The sequence below is a fragment of the Lepisma saccharinum genome, chromosome 2 (genome assembly GCF_977018435.1).
Source record: "Lepisma saccharinum chromosome 2, izLepSacc3.1, whole genome shotgun sequence".
Classification (NCBI taxonomy): Eukaryota; Metazoa; Arthropoda; class Insecta; order Zygentoma; family Lepismatidae; genus Lepisma; species Lepisma saccharinum.
In genome coordinates this window covers 26,860,447-26,874,931 of record NC_139230.1, presented here as the reverse complement: position 1 = coordinate 26,874,931, position 14,485 = coordinate 26,860,447, and the positions used below count along the sequence as shown (strand labels likewise).

General features: G+C 38.4%; 1 protein-coding gene across 1 annotated transcript in view; it reads right to left on the bottom strand.

Moving 5' to 3' along the window:
- LOC145983966 (uncharacterized) overlaps nucleotides 1-12,464 on the bottom strand; it is a 97,638-nt gene extending 85,174 nt beyond the window's left edge. Inside the window, exon 1 of the mRNA XM_083117190.1 lies at nucleotides 12,342-12,464. The gene's annotated coding sequence lies outside the window, so the exon portion shown is untranslated. The remainder of the gene's footprint in view (nucleotides 1-12,341) is intronic.
- Nucleotides 12,465-14,485: the final 2,021 nt, after the last annotated feature.

Sequence of the window (14,485 nt, the reverse complement as noted above, 5' to 3'; positions counted from 1 at the left end):
ATCTAAGAGTAGCAGGAGAAAAGGATACTGAAGATGGATTTTGTTTTCAGTCTTTCTTGCTCGCAATGTCTGCTTTTCTTACAGTCTTGGCAAGTTCAGAGCCATAGCTAGGGGGTGGCGGGAATTGGCCCTGGGCGCAGAACGATCTACATTTTAAAAATTGTAAAACAGAATGCCATGGCGTCCTATGAAATTTTTTGTGCCATATTAAATCAATATTGTTTACAGTTTGCAAAGATTTTGATCTAAAAATTTTCTTGCTCGCTTCGTTCGCAATTTTATTGTTTTCTGTAATGCATTGTAAATTACCAGAAAGTGAAGTTATAATTACTAAGTACTTCAGACATTTGCTGCTATGAGTATAACAGTTTTGTCTTAAATGCATGAACACAATTGTTTGTTTGCCTCTAAGTTGCTGCATTTTATTTATATATATATATATATATGTGTACATATGTATGTATATGCATATCCCCATCAATGCAATGAAACTAAAACAGAGAGATAAAATGAAGTTTTCTTTCTCGACTGAACTTTCATCAAAGACATACTTTGGTATGTCTGCTTTGCAAAAACAATTCCTCCAATGAGAATGCATATGTCCTATCTGCAAATTGTAAACAAATGGAGATATTTTGGCTGTAGCCTATTTACGATGCAATTATCTCTGCTTTCGTCTGATATTGATATATTGAGTGTGTTTTTGTCCCATTTACAGAATTTGGAAGCAGCCACGAGAATGCAAACTCCAACAACCAATGAAACCTTACGACAATTTCCTCAACCAACTACAAGCACCATCCGAGTGTGAGATAAACCACTTAATAATAATAATAATAATATATCTTTATTAAGCGGGCGAGGTTCAGCGTACGCTGTTCTCCCACCTAACCCTTGTCAGAATACAGTCTACAGTTACAAACGGTATATATATCCAATAAGAAAAAAAGAAAGAAAAACAACAATAATAATAATAATAATAATAATAATAATACAAATAATAGTAAATAAGTAAGAAAGATGAAAAAAAACTCTAACCTCGGTCACTTGTGGGAGATGCTTAGAAATAGTAATGGTCTTCGGTTCTTACTTTTGTGGTTAACAGACAAAGAATTTAGAATAATAGTGGAATCATAGTAGTTGATTGATTTCCTAAAATATGAATTATTTTTTTACTTTGCTACCAAATGACAAATTCATAATTAAATTGCTTCATCTCCATCTCGTTTCCAGAATGCAGTGTTATATCTAGTAGATAGAACATTGGCACTCTCAAATCAAAACTAGTGTTGCGTGCAATTGTTCAATCTGAAATTTCAATAATTAATTACAGCATAAATACCTAACCAAACAACTACTACTTTTTAGAGAGGCTTCAATATATCATCCTTTGCAATGATACAAACTTTCGGCGCAATGGTGACAAAGGTTCAATAAATATATCATGTCAAACATTAAAGGGTTCTCCTGAAAAAAAATGAAAAATTGGACATAAAACATTTACATTCTCAGTGGACGAATTACACTGATGAACAAATTCAAACTTTTTTTTGCTCCTTTGAACGAAAATAGGTGATTATTTATAATTCGACCCTTCTGAATTCAAATCTGAAAGTAGAAATGCTGTATCACCTATCGTTTTCCCTGGATTTTCATTTTTTGTTTTTAATAAAAATTTAATTCCCTTTGTAATAATACATCGAAATTTGAAATTATTTTTGTTTGTTTGCTTATGAAATAAGATTTAAATATTGAAGTGAATAACTATGAAATATAAAAAAATTAAAAAATATATATAGTACCGAATTTGACTGTTCAATGAAGAAATTTCATGCAAAAAAAGAGGAAAAAACCACATTTTTACTAGCATTTTCAAAATTTCTTTCTTGAACTCTGCCGTTTGTAACTGCCACCAGAAACCTCTTCCGTGAGGTTCCAACTATAGTCTGCTAACATGTTCTGTACCGATTTTCCTGCATATCGTTTCTCCATGACAGAAATATCCTGGTGAAATCTCTCGCCGCATTTGTCACTAACGCGCCCAAGTTAGGGGGGTAAAAGTCCAAATGCGAATGTAAAAAGTTGAATTTTCAGGGACATATTGCACCTCATGCGCTGATAACACTTCAACAAGTTCTTAACAAGTTCCTTGTAGTTGTCAGTTTTCACATTTCCAAGAAAATTACAGCATACTTGTCTGAAGGCTAACCATGCGCATTTCTCTTCTTCTGTTAGCAATTCCACAAAGTTGTCATTATGAATGATCTCACAGATTTGCGGCCCAATAAATATGCCTTCTTTTAACTTACTATCACTGAGTTTAGGAAATGTTTTTCTCAAGTACCCAAAAACCTCACCGTGTTTATCCAAAGCCTTAACAAAAATTTTCATCAGCCCTAACTTTATATGCAACAGTGGTAACAAAATCTTGTCTTTCTCAAGTAGAGGGTGATTCCTAACACTCTTCTCTCTAGGACTTAAGTTTTTTCATATGGGCCAATCCACAATGTTGTAATGTTTATCTTCTGCCCAGCTGTCCCATTCGCAAAGAAAGCAACAACATTTTGTAAAGCCAGATTGCATGCCTAACAGTATACCAATCATTTTGAGGTATCCGCATATCTGCCAACCATATTTTTCATAATTTATCACTTTTAATATTGTATCCATACTTTCATATGTTTCCTTCATGGTGGAAGAATAGGCAAGGGGTACTGATGGGTGTATATATTCCCATTATGCAACAATACTACTTTTAAACTATTCTTAGATGAATCTCGTTTGGGTTGTGACTCCTTCCAAGTTTTTGCGGAAGGCCTTCTACATCATTGCAGTAAGTTAACTCATTACTAACAGGAAAAAAATGTGTCAGTGATTGTTGGCGTTTCCGATATGACACCTTAACACCATCTTGTAATAAATTCCACCCTCTGAAACGAGAACCTAATAATTCTGCTTGAATTTTAGAAAGGTTGAGGTCTCTGACTAGATCATTTAGTTCGGATTGGGAAATAAAGTGAGGTATATTTGGATCAGGAAAATTTGGATCTGTGTTTGAATATGAGGGTCCAGGTTCGTCATCTGGAGAAGCACTGCTTGGTTCTGTTTCATCCACTGTCCATTCTTTACGAGGCTTAGGAATTGGTATAAAATCATGACTCATAGGTTTCTTGGTTGAAGGAACATCAGGATAAAATATAGATTAAAAATTATAAATTTGATTTAGAACTATATCCACTATGTTTGTTAAACAGAAGTAACAATCCGTAGTATGATCTTTCTGTTCCTTCCATATTACATGGTTTCTGAAGGGCATTGATTTGTGAGTGCCATTAAGCCAACCACGTAAAGTTCTCGAACAATTACAACAAATTTTACCTGGTGTCCAGCTTTTTCCCCTCCTCTACTTTACTTCCAAAATACAACTCATATGCTTTTTTCACTATAGGAGTGATAGTATTTCTCTGTGACTTCGGAGTAAATTCCCCGCAAACATAACAAAACAAGTTCGGGTTATTCATACATTTGCGTGACATGGCAAACTCATTAATTGACTTATAATATATTTCTTTAAAAAAAAACAATTGTGAATGCTCTTATCGTTTTGTTAAAATACAACTTACACTTCACTTCACTATACAATATTACATTCACAATTTCACGAACATACACATACATAAAATACGGCTACTTGCGAAGGCTACTCGCGAAGTTGTCGGAAAGGAAGTTAAGACTCGACTAACCCACAAAAGAACAAATTTTAACAGAGAAACAGGAAATTTCTCTACTGCCAGCCAGTCATAAACACAAGGTCGCTGAAAAGTTCTTATCCATTTGCTAGGAACCAAACGTTAAGCCGGAAGCGGAGCAGGGTGCGGAGACCTGAAACCATAAAACTATAAAATGTGGGTGTTCTGCAAAAAATTTAGGTGATACAGGAAAACGGATGCGATATTCGTTATCAGCACATCTGAATACATAAAGATCACTTAGTTTTATTTAAAGGAGTATTTCATTGTTTATCAGTGTTATCACTAGACAACAAATTTTAACTTTTTGTTTTTTACAGAAGCCAAAATAGCTGATTTATATGGATTTGAGTGTGCTGAAGTTGAAAATGACAATTAAAAATCTAGATTAGCTCAGGTTTGGAAGTTATTGAAACTTTTATGTTCTTCACATATTATAATGGGCCATAGTCTAACAAGCGTAGCACTGCCTAACACACATTTACTTACCAAACAATTTACAGTGGTTTTGGGGTTAATTCGATGCACTGATCACAAATATGGAGTTTGTTTTTCTCGAATGGCTCTAGTTTTTAAGATACAGGGTGTTGAAGTTTATATTGCTACTGAAATACTGATACATATATTTTTCATATTCTATTCAAAATTTTTGAATGACAAGCTTGCTGATTCCATATATCACATCATTTATGTCAGACTAGTTTTTACAATGCAAACTAGTAAAATGTAACCTATTCACAAATCATGTGAAAAAATAAATCAAAGTGCTTTAGACTAAGTACATGAAATGCTAGTCAATTTAGTTAAATTAAAGATACACTATTAACAGCTACCTTGTTTACAACACGCGTTTTCTCTTCGCCTGCCTCTTATGGGGAAGATGAGAGTGTTTCTGCAAAGTTCAGCAGAAATCTACCAACATTGAAGCACTGAATCTTCCTTGGTATCGATGTTCCATTACAGAGATTTCTTGGTGAAACCTCTCACCATGTTCATCACTAAACGCCCCACAATCTTCAGGGAAAACGTCGATCGATATGTGAGTGAATGAAGTGCATTCTGAGTGGCATGTTGCATTTCAGTTTCTCATAGGCACATATAAGGTCATTCACAAGTTCAATATAATTTTCAGCCCTCCTATTGCTCAAGAACAATGACGTTACAAATGACTTCATCAATCCAAGCTTTACACGTAATGGTGGTAACAGGACTTTACTGGGATTTAAAGTGGCTCCCATGAGACATTTTTCTTGACAGGCAATAAAGCTTGTCGTCGTGGCCAGTCCTTCTGTTTGTAATGTAAATCCTTAGCACGACTGTCCCACTCACAAATGTAGCAGCAGTACTTAGTGTACCCACCTTGTAGGCGCATAAGCATACCGATGACTTTTAAATCAGCACATATGAGCCATTGATGCTTATCATAGTCGATGCTGTTTAAAATACCTCTCATCATGATGTAACTTTCCTTTGCTAGGGCTGCATATGCCACTGGGATGGAAGGAAGCACATTGCCATTATGTAATAGCACGGCTTTCAAACTAGTTTTCGAACCATCTATGAAAAGTCTCCAATCGTCCTGTTTGTATAAGATATTAAGTTCTTGCATCAAACCTTCAACATCCGTACAGTATGTCATTTCGTTTGTTCTGTTGAAAAACCTTTCGAGTGGCTTTTGACGTTGGCGAAAAGTACATACTCGAACTTTATCTTCCAGAAGATTCCACTCCATTAAACGAGAAGCTAATACTTCGGCTTTATGTTTTGGAATGTCCAAGTCTCTAACAAGATCATTGAGTTCATTTTGCGTGATTTTGTGCATTTCGCTATATGATGTTGGTGTAAAGGTGGGATCGTTAGATGTGGAAGGATAAGGCCGTGACAAACTTCATATAGCACGAAAACGTACGAAAGTGTACCAAAATCTCTAAGATTGTTTTTTACTTTATCTCAAAAACGGGAGCTAAAAAACAAAAACTATTGTCATTTTCGAATTCAGCGTACCAAAATCTATAAAGATTGGGCATTTTCCTTTCTGTAAAAATTTCATTGTTGAACAGTGTTACCAACAAGGTCCGCACATGGAAAGGCATCCGCCAACCGATGCTGCTGTCATCACTTAATTGGTAGTAATAATGGCAGTGAAACTGATTTTTTTAGATCGTTAAGTGAAACAAGCTACATCCATGCTTGGCTCACCTTTTTTTCAGCCTCTGCAATTTGAGAGAAAACAAAACCAGAGTGACCTTCAGGCAACATACAAAAATTCTTCCTGTCGTAATTTGGCTAGATGCAACACGTGCAAGCAAAAAAATGAAAAATTCATAGTGCGAGGACAAGTTCGTAGCGCTGAGACATGATGATTGACTACGACGATGAATTTTATTGCATTCATGATTTCGATCGATTGACTTGCTATTTAGCGTCACTTTTCTGCCACTTTTGGCTAATCGCCACGATGAGGATGAATGATATGATGAAACTGATGAAGAGACACGCACAGAACACCCAGTCCGGGATTAGAACCATGGACCACTGGCGTCGTAGCGTGTTTTGCTAACCACTCCGCCAGAGAGGTCGGCTTTATTGCATTCAGACCCCGCATGAAACCTCCAGGTTTTGAGGATATTGTCCACAACAAACAAAAAAATCTTCGAACTCTACTTCTTGAGAGCCGACCCCAGTGGCGGAATGGATAGCAAAGCACGCTACGATGCCAGGGGGGCGGTTCGAATTACGGACTGGACATAGTGTTCTTTTCGAGTGTGTTTCCATCAATTTAATCACATCACCACATCCTCATCGTCGAGAATTCTGGATATCGGATTCGGAACTTTGGATCCGGCACTTCAGATCCGAATCCATTTGGGCACCGGTTAGCCAAAAGTGAAAAACAGCGACGCTAAATTACAAAAATCAAAATCTACTTCACGAGTTACATGCGTCGCCCGGATAACGATGATGTCAAATCGATGGCAAAGATAATAGAGGGAATGTTTCACATCGTTTATTTTCTTTCTATTATCTCCTACATCCAATGGTTTTTCCAAGGATTAAAATTGCACTGATGCTAGAGCGGAAGTTGTCCTCTGTTTAGTGGCATTTTTGGTTAAATTTTTAGCTTCACACTGAAGAGAACGGATTGAAGGAACATGATGGTGGGACACTTTGCCCACCATTGCCTTTGCCATCCGCTGTACAGCCAAATGCAAAGGCAATTCTAGGCAAATTTCGTTCCTGTTTATTCTATATCCAGTGTTTTGTTTTAAGGAATGGAATTTTGCTGAAACTGGAACAGATGTCCTCTGCCTATAGGTGTTTTACTTTCAATCCATGACCATCGGATTGCAAAAAATAGAGTGATTCAAAATAATAATAGACAATTCGCCGTTGGGTGTCACTGTCTTCACATCTCGGTAATGTGTCGAGAGCGGATACGGGAATCGTCGCCGGGAAAGGCGAAAGTAGTTTTGTTTACTTTTCCGTGACCCGGCCCTGACCAGATGCTAATTTGAAGGATGGTACATTTTTTTTACGTTAAGGCCATAAAAAACCGAACAATAGAGTTTCCACATATGATTTGATCTATTATTATACATAGGCTAAACAACTTTCAGGTTTCAACATAGCTTGCCTACCGCGTGTGATTAATATACTACTTTTATGTTCCTCCAGTTTAGGCCTCAAGCTATTGTCTAAACTTGGAGGAATATGATATTATCACACTCATCAGCAACTCAAAATGTCAATTGTGATGAGAATTTGTTTCCTCAATTCACTGCACGTATCAAGATTCATATGTTTACATCGCGTAGTTAAAAAATAGCTGAAATCATGGAACTAAATACTGTAAAAAATAACAAGAAATATTAATGACAATAAGAAACAAATATGTGACAATCGCTAAAAAGCCTGTCTTCCGTATGCTGGATGATTTTCACAAGGCGCACGGGAGGATGAGGAAAGAGTTTGAAACTTTGGAAATTAACGTTTGAGTTTCAAGTCCACTGTAAGCACAGATTGGCTAATCGGGACTGAACCTACAGTTTGAAGGGAAATTCAAATCACTTTGTGCCTTACCGGGAATCTAACCCAGGACACCTTGCTAACACTTTAAAGGGTGATGGCGCAAGTAAATACATAAGCACAAGAAAGACACTGCTCAAGGATTAGTGATAGCCACAAGATCCACCAACTTCTCAAAGCCACACACACACACACACCACACACACACACACACACATATATATATATATATATATATATATATATATATATATACATACCATTTTTAAACACACTAAGAAATGAACCAGGATATCAAATTTCAACAAATGGATCAAGTGCAGTAACACAGCAAACTTGATTTTTTCTTTATAACTGATTCCAAGTCAGAAAAACTATCATCACATTAGGGGCTCTGGTGCCTTAATCGGGCTATACACAGGGCGCTGAAACTTTGTACCTGTAGGTACAGTCTACAAACATTTAATTGAAATCGAAGATGGCCGAGCAGGGGCCCTTAAGTCACATGACATGAAAACCAACTTGACATGAACTATGGCATACACAGTAAAATGTATATTTACTGTCCAGTTACTTAATATTACTGCCAGTAAATTAGCACCGACAGTAAGATTGGTGACAAGTACCTTAAGTGCTGGACTCATGATCTCACAACCGCAGGTTCTGGGTTCGATTCCCGACCCGTGGTTGTCCCATCATACATTTCATCATTCAATCCTCCTTCATCGTCGCGATTAACCCAGTAAAGAAGAAAAGCGACGAAGAGCAAGAATGCAAAAAGTACAGATGTAAGAATAATACACCAAGTGGGGGTAATAATGACGATGAAACACGTTAACAACCTCACCGTAGCCAGGAATTGAAGTAATTTATTCTAACCTCGAAACACGTCATGTTTCTTGCACGTATTATATATATTTAGCGCATTGTTTGACATGCGAACACCTATCACTGTAGGCGGAAACTCACCAAATGCTGCGGTGACAAAAATAAATAACTCGCTTGCACAATTATTCGGACAGTCAAAGTTTTCCGATAATATTGGCAAATCTTCATAATGTGTAACCAAACATTCTTTAAAAATAACAAAACATAGCAGAACATATAATTGTGAAATTTTAAAATGGTCTTCCAGTTAACAAACTTAAATGTTTCAAGGATCCCAAAATATTATTCGGATACATGAAACTATATCTTCATATAGCGTGTTGGGCATACTAATTTTTTTCTGTGACCCCCCCCCCCCCGCCTCCTCAGTTTTGCCAGTTCCTCTCGAAGCCTGTTCTTGACGTGTTCCTTTTAGTAGATGGGGCTTTGTCTAATAAATGCTTCATGGGATTGTCGTTTGGTTTGATTTGGTGTTTTAAGTCCACTTTGTGCACAGCAAGACTAATCGGGACTGGACCTACAATTTAAAGTGGAATCCGAACCACTATGGACCTCCACCGGGTATCGAGCCCGGGACCCCTTGATTACAAGGCGATTGCACTGCGCCATCGGGGAAGCCCTCATGGGATTGTCGTCAGGTGACTGAGGAAAGGTATACATATGAAGGCACTGAGGAACAATTATACAGAATCCACATTTACGAAATATGGGTCATATGGGGACGTTGTCCTGATAACATATTAATCCATCAGGAATGTAGTTATCGACACTTGATTTAACTTTGCACTCAAAAGGTGAAGATATTTTTCTTCGATAAAAGTAAACTTTTATCCGGCAGGCAGTCGCAATGTAAGACTGTCCCTTCACGGGGTTGCATTCTTTCCCCTTTTCAATCTTCGTTGAGCTTCCTCTACCTACACTAAACGCTCGGCCATGAAATTAGGCGGGTGGCAGAAGTTCGCACTGTTGCCACATCGGAGCACAACCCCGTGTGCTCGGAGGTGTAAGAGAATGAAAGATCTCGTTGTATAGTTGGCCTTTGTAATCCATGTGATACAACCTGACAATATATGCTCGAAAGGTATGGAATGACACAAAAGTGTCCTGGAGTGAGGTCAGTCTGACGCTCTAACTAGGCAACGCAGCCTGGTTGACGTTGATACACAGTGCGCGAGTTGATACACATCGCTCTCGCTTGGCTTTTTCCACATGTGGCACCGGCGCAATTCTGCCCAGCCACCTATTTTCATGGCCGTGTGTCGCTGTTTTTTTTCCTGGGTCCTGCTCGAACTGCAGTATAACTTTTTACTCCACCTAATGTAATGAGCAAATGTCTTCAAAACATTCATCTACGATGTGTTGGATGCTGTTACATGATTTCTTGCAAACATATCAGCGCTTTGAAAAAAACAGGAGTGATGAAAAATGTCATAGTTTCTTAGACGCCACTTGGCAGCCTGGCAGGGCCTGCCTCCCCCCACTCGTGGATTTGTTGGGGGGGGGGGGAGTCCCTATTGATGAGAAAGCATTGGCATCGAATTTAGATATAGATGATCCAAAGTTAGGAAACAGTGCACAGGGCCGAAATCTAAAGAAGAAGCAGTTTCAGTATGATGAAACTGTTGAAGATCCACAAAAACGATACAAATTTATTTTTATTGCCAGGTCCTAGACGATTATTTTAGCTCTAAGAGAATGATTTCAGCAGCTTAAACATCATAGTGAATTTTAAATTTCTTTTATGATATTAGTGAGTATAAATACATGCCATCTGATGATATCTTATCTGAAAAGTGTAGAAGACTTGCCGGAATGTTAACACATGAAGGCTACTGAATTAAATGATGAACTAAAAATTATTTCGGCTATAATAAAACAATTACACCAAAGGAGACAAACTGATAAAGGATCATGCACCTAATGTGAGTGTAGAACTTCGAATTTATTAACTTTGTCGGTAACGGTGGCAAGTGGCGAAGAAAGTTGTTTATTTTTTTTTTTTTTTCGGAAATTAAGGCTAATAAAAATACTATCTTCGGTCAGTCATGTCTGAAACACGCTTGTTTCCATTTTATGTAAGATAGCATTATACGGAAAAGAATATTACATGCAATGGTAAAGGTAAAATTCCCCGTGCATATAGCACCATGTCATGAAGGCACATTAAGGGATGTGGAGGTAGGGCCACACACAGGAGATACGAATATTACATGTAATTCTTTTAAAAATCCACATACATCACAGACCTATAACGGTAAATATATGAAGTCAAGCCTTCATTTCTTCCCTAATATATGTATATAAGAGAGCGAGCGAGGGAGTTTTCATAAAATATCTCCAGAAGATTTCCCCTATGGCGGAAGGCAATCATTAAAAAATATTGTCAAAGAAACGATCCAGTGTTGGTTCTGCTGTGGGACCCATTTCCCTCGATCTATGCAAGTACCCGCTTCATAATGCCCACTTTATCTTATCGAGAGACTTTTTATCGCACGGCTTCCAACTGTTGTCATAAGAATTACGATGAAGCAAATTTCCGGGCGCCGATAACGTCCTCATCAATCAATCACAACAGATACTTTTAAAAATGTTATTATTGAATCAATAAATTTCATTAATTTGATATAAAATTATATACGTGCCCGAGTGTGTTAGGTTGTCGACTTCAAAGTTCCAGTGTTCGAGTCCCAGCCTGGTTATGATGATGTGATTGTCCCTTCATCAAGTTTATCTACACATTCTCATCGTGTACGACCTCCGTGGCGGAGTGGTTAGCACAGTGCGCTACGACGCCAGGGATCTCGGATTCGAATACAGCCCTACAGTTCCGCAGAATTAACTTGAGACAAATGGCTGCCGGCTCCGCTGCAGGAGTACAACCTACAGCGAACGCTCGACTCTCACGCGAATCACGGGCAATCAGCTGACAACGGGAGATTGGAGATTTGAAAAATAATTGGAGCGATTTTACAATACCGGGAATTTCTCCATTTTGTTTGAAATTTGGCATACTCACTAAATTAGGGCTCCTAATCACGAATCTGAAGTTAAAATTTGGTGCTCACGTGTGAAACTTGCAAAATAAAAGGGTCAGTCATCGCAACTGACAATGCACAATTGCTCATTATTTATCGCATGTTTTTCCGTTTTGAATTTTTAAAGAACGAAATATATATATTCCTGATATTACTACGACCCCAAAATTGTTTAACTATGTTTCCTAACCTAACCACGCGCCAATGGTTCGTGGGGCTAGCGCCAATGGTCCGTGGGGCTAGCCATAATTCAGGAATTTCTATACGTGAGCGCCAAATTTTAAGTGCAGATTCGTGATTAGGAGACCCAAATTAGTAAATATCCGAAATTTCAAACAAATTGGAGAAATTCCCTGTATTGTTAAATTATACCAAATAATTATATTGTGTAACGGAAATATCACTGTATTATGTTGCAATGATCCCATTGAAAGTCAATGGGGTTTTTACAACCTAGAAGTGTCAATGACTGTACATACGCACTTTTCAAGACGTCAGTTTTTGCAGACGGTCGATGGAGAAATAAATACAACTTTCAACCCAACACCACCATACACAACATTTAGAAGATACTTTGTAAAATGTGTAAAAAAAAAAAAAAAGGGAAAAAAGGGGGGCGAACAAACTAAAGATATCAACTCACCTCTGCTGCACAAATAGACATCCGCTCGCATACACGAGTACAAGCACACTGCAAGCTTTCGTACTTCTTGAGCGAATGCACCAGTCTACGGAGACGTCTCGCAGACTCACGATCGCATCTCCCTCCCCTAACCTCCCAAAGGCCGTGTATGACCTTGGAGTGATTGTGATGTACCGCCGAAGAACGAAAGAGGAAATCATTGCACGCAGCTCTTCGCTCGCTGACAACTACTTTGCATGTGCACATGTTTGTGTGCATTGCACTCCACAGCAAAATGTGCAAATTTCAATTTCAAAACAGCTGCATTTGTACGACCCAGGAAAGAAACAGTCGAATATCTACGGTGCAAAGCCGTAGAGGATTTTGGGTTTCGATTTGGTTTAAGTCCACTTTAAGCCTGGTCCATGCGTAATGTTTTGTCGTCAGTCTTGCATGATAAGGTAAGTTTGACAGATAAGACTGACGCAAAACACGCTGCTACACTATTCATTCTCTATCTCAGTCCTTTCTTCAATCTTTCCAAAAAAACACCATGAATGAACCATTATTGACAAGTGTAATTTCAGTGTGTACGGTGAGAATGAAAAAAAAAATGCTCATCGCTCACTGTGGTCTGGAGAGTAGTTACTTAAGAGGGGTAAATTCTAGGGATGGACGATATCGGAAATTTGATATCGCGATATATCGTCAAGAAAATATCATCACAGACGATACATTATATTTTTTCCGTCTCATCATATCGGCGATATATCATCTCCACGATAATACCTTGGCGATATATCGGTGACACGAAATATATTGCTAAAATATCGTGACGGTATATCGTCTCCACGATATATATCGCCAAATATCGTGACGGTATATCGTCTCCACGATATATATCGCCAAATATCGTGACGGTATATCGTCTCCACGATATATATCGCCAAATATCGTGACGATATATCGCCGATACTATATATATCGCCAAATATCGTGACGAAATATCGCCGACACTATATTGTAACGACTGCCTACCGGTAGAAATAGGGAGTCACCACATCATGGAGGCAAAAGTGCCTCCAGAAACCAGTTGGGCAACAATAAAACAAAAACAAAAGAATTAAATCCACGGCTAGCTACACATACAACCTCAACTGGCTCCTTGTAACACACACATGTGCAGGTGAAACTTAATATGAGTAGGTAAATCGAGATGCAAACACAATCATTATTATTTCCATAATTTTAATTTATATTATTTTGCCTAACTGATGCATGAAACAAAACTGATCCAAGAATAAAGACCTATAAACATATTTAAAAAATTTACACACACTGTCACAAAGTAAATGGCAATGAAGAGTTGAAATTATTTGGCCAATTACATAATGCATGCAGTACGCGTACTACACTACAGTTTGCACATTACCTTGTCTGCCGATGCACATTAGAAAGAAAAAAAATATATATATATATATAAGCGCGCACTGAGTTCATCGTTGGGACCCAGTCTTCTGATGTGGTCCTGATGTCACGTTTGAAGAGATATAGATGGGGGGGGGGGTGTAACAGATGAAATGATAGTAGTTCTTCTGTATAGCAGCTACAACCACTGGTGGGTTCGTTGGTCGTCTCCGGTTCAGTCCATTTCAGCGCGCTTGATCACTGTATAAGCGGTTCTGCACATGGGCGTCCGGAAGGGGGGCAAGGGGGGGCCGTGCCCCCCCCCCCCTGCAAAATGAAAGTCAACCAAAAAATATGTATTTCACACATATAATGTCATTTTAGCCACAATAATATGTGTTAATTATTGCATGAACACCATAAATTCAAATTTAAACAATGTTTTTTTAGGGAACAACACTATTTTGGGGGACAATTTGCCTTCGTTTGCCCCCCCCTGGAAAAAAAATACCTTCCTTGCCCCTCCCTGGAAAAAATCCTGCGGACGTCCATGGTTCTGCAGGCATCTTAACGTTGGACTCGCCGTACTTGACGGGGCTTCAACACTTGCCCGTTCACGCGTCCGAGCGTCAACAAATCAGCATTGCACACAGTTCGTACTTGGCGCTGTTTTAACACTTGCCCGTTCACACGCCCGAGCGTCAACAGATCCGCACTGCTCTCATATGCGTACAAGTCAAAGAATCAAAGAACTTTTC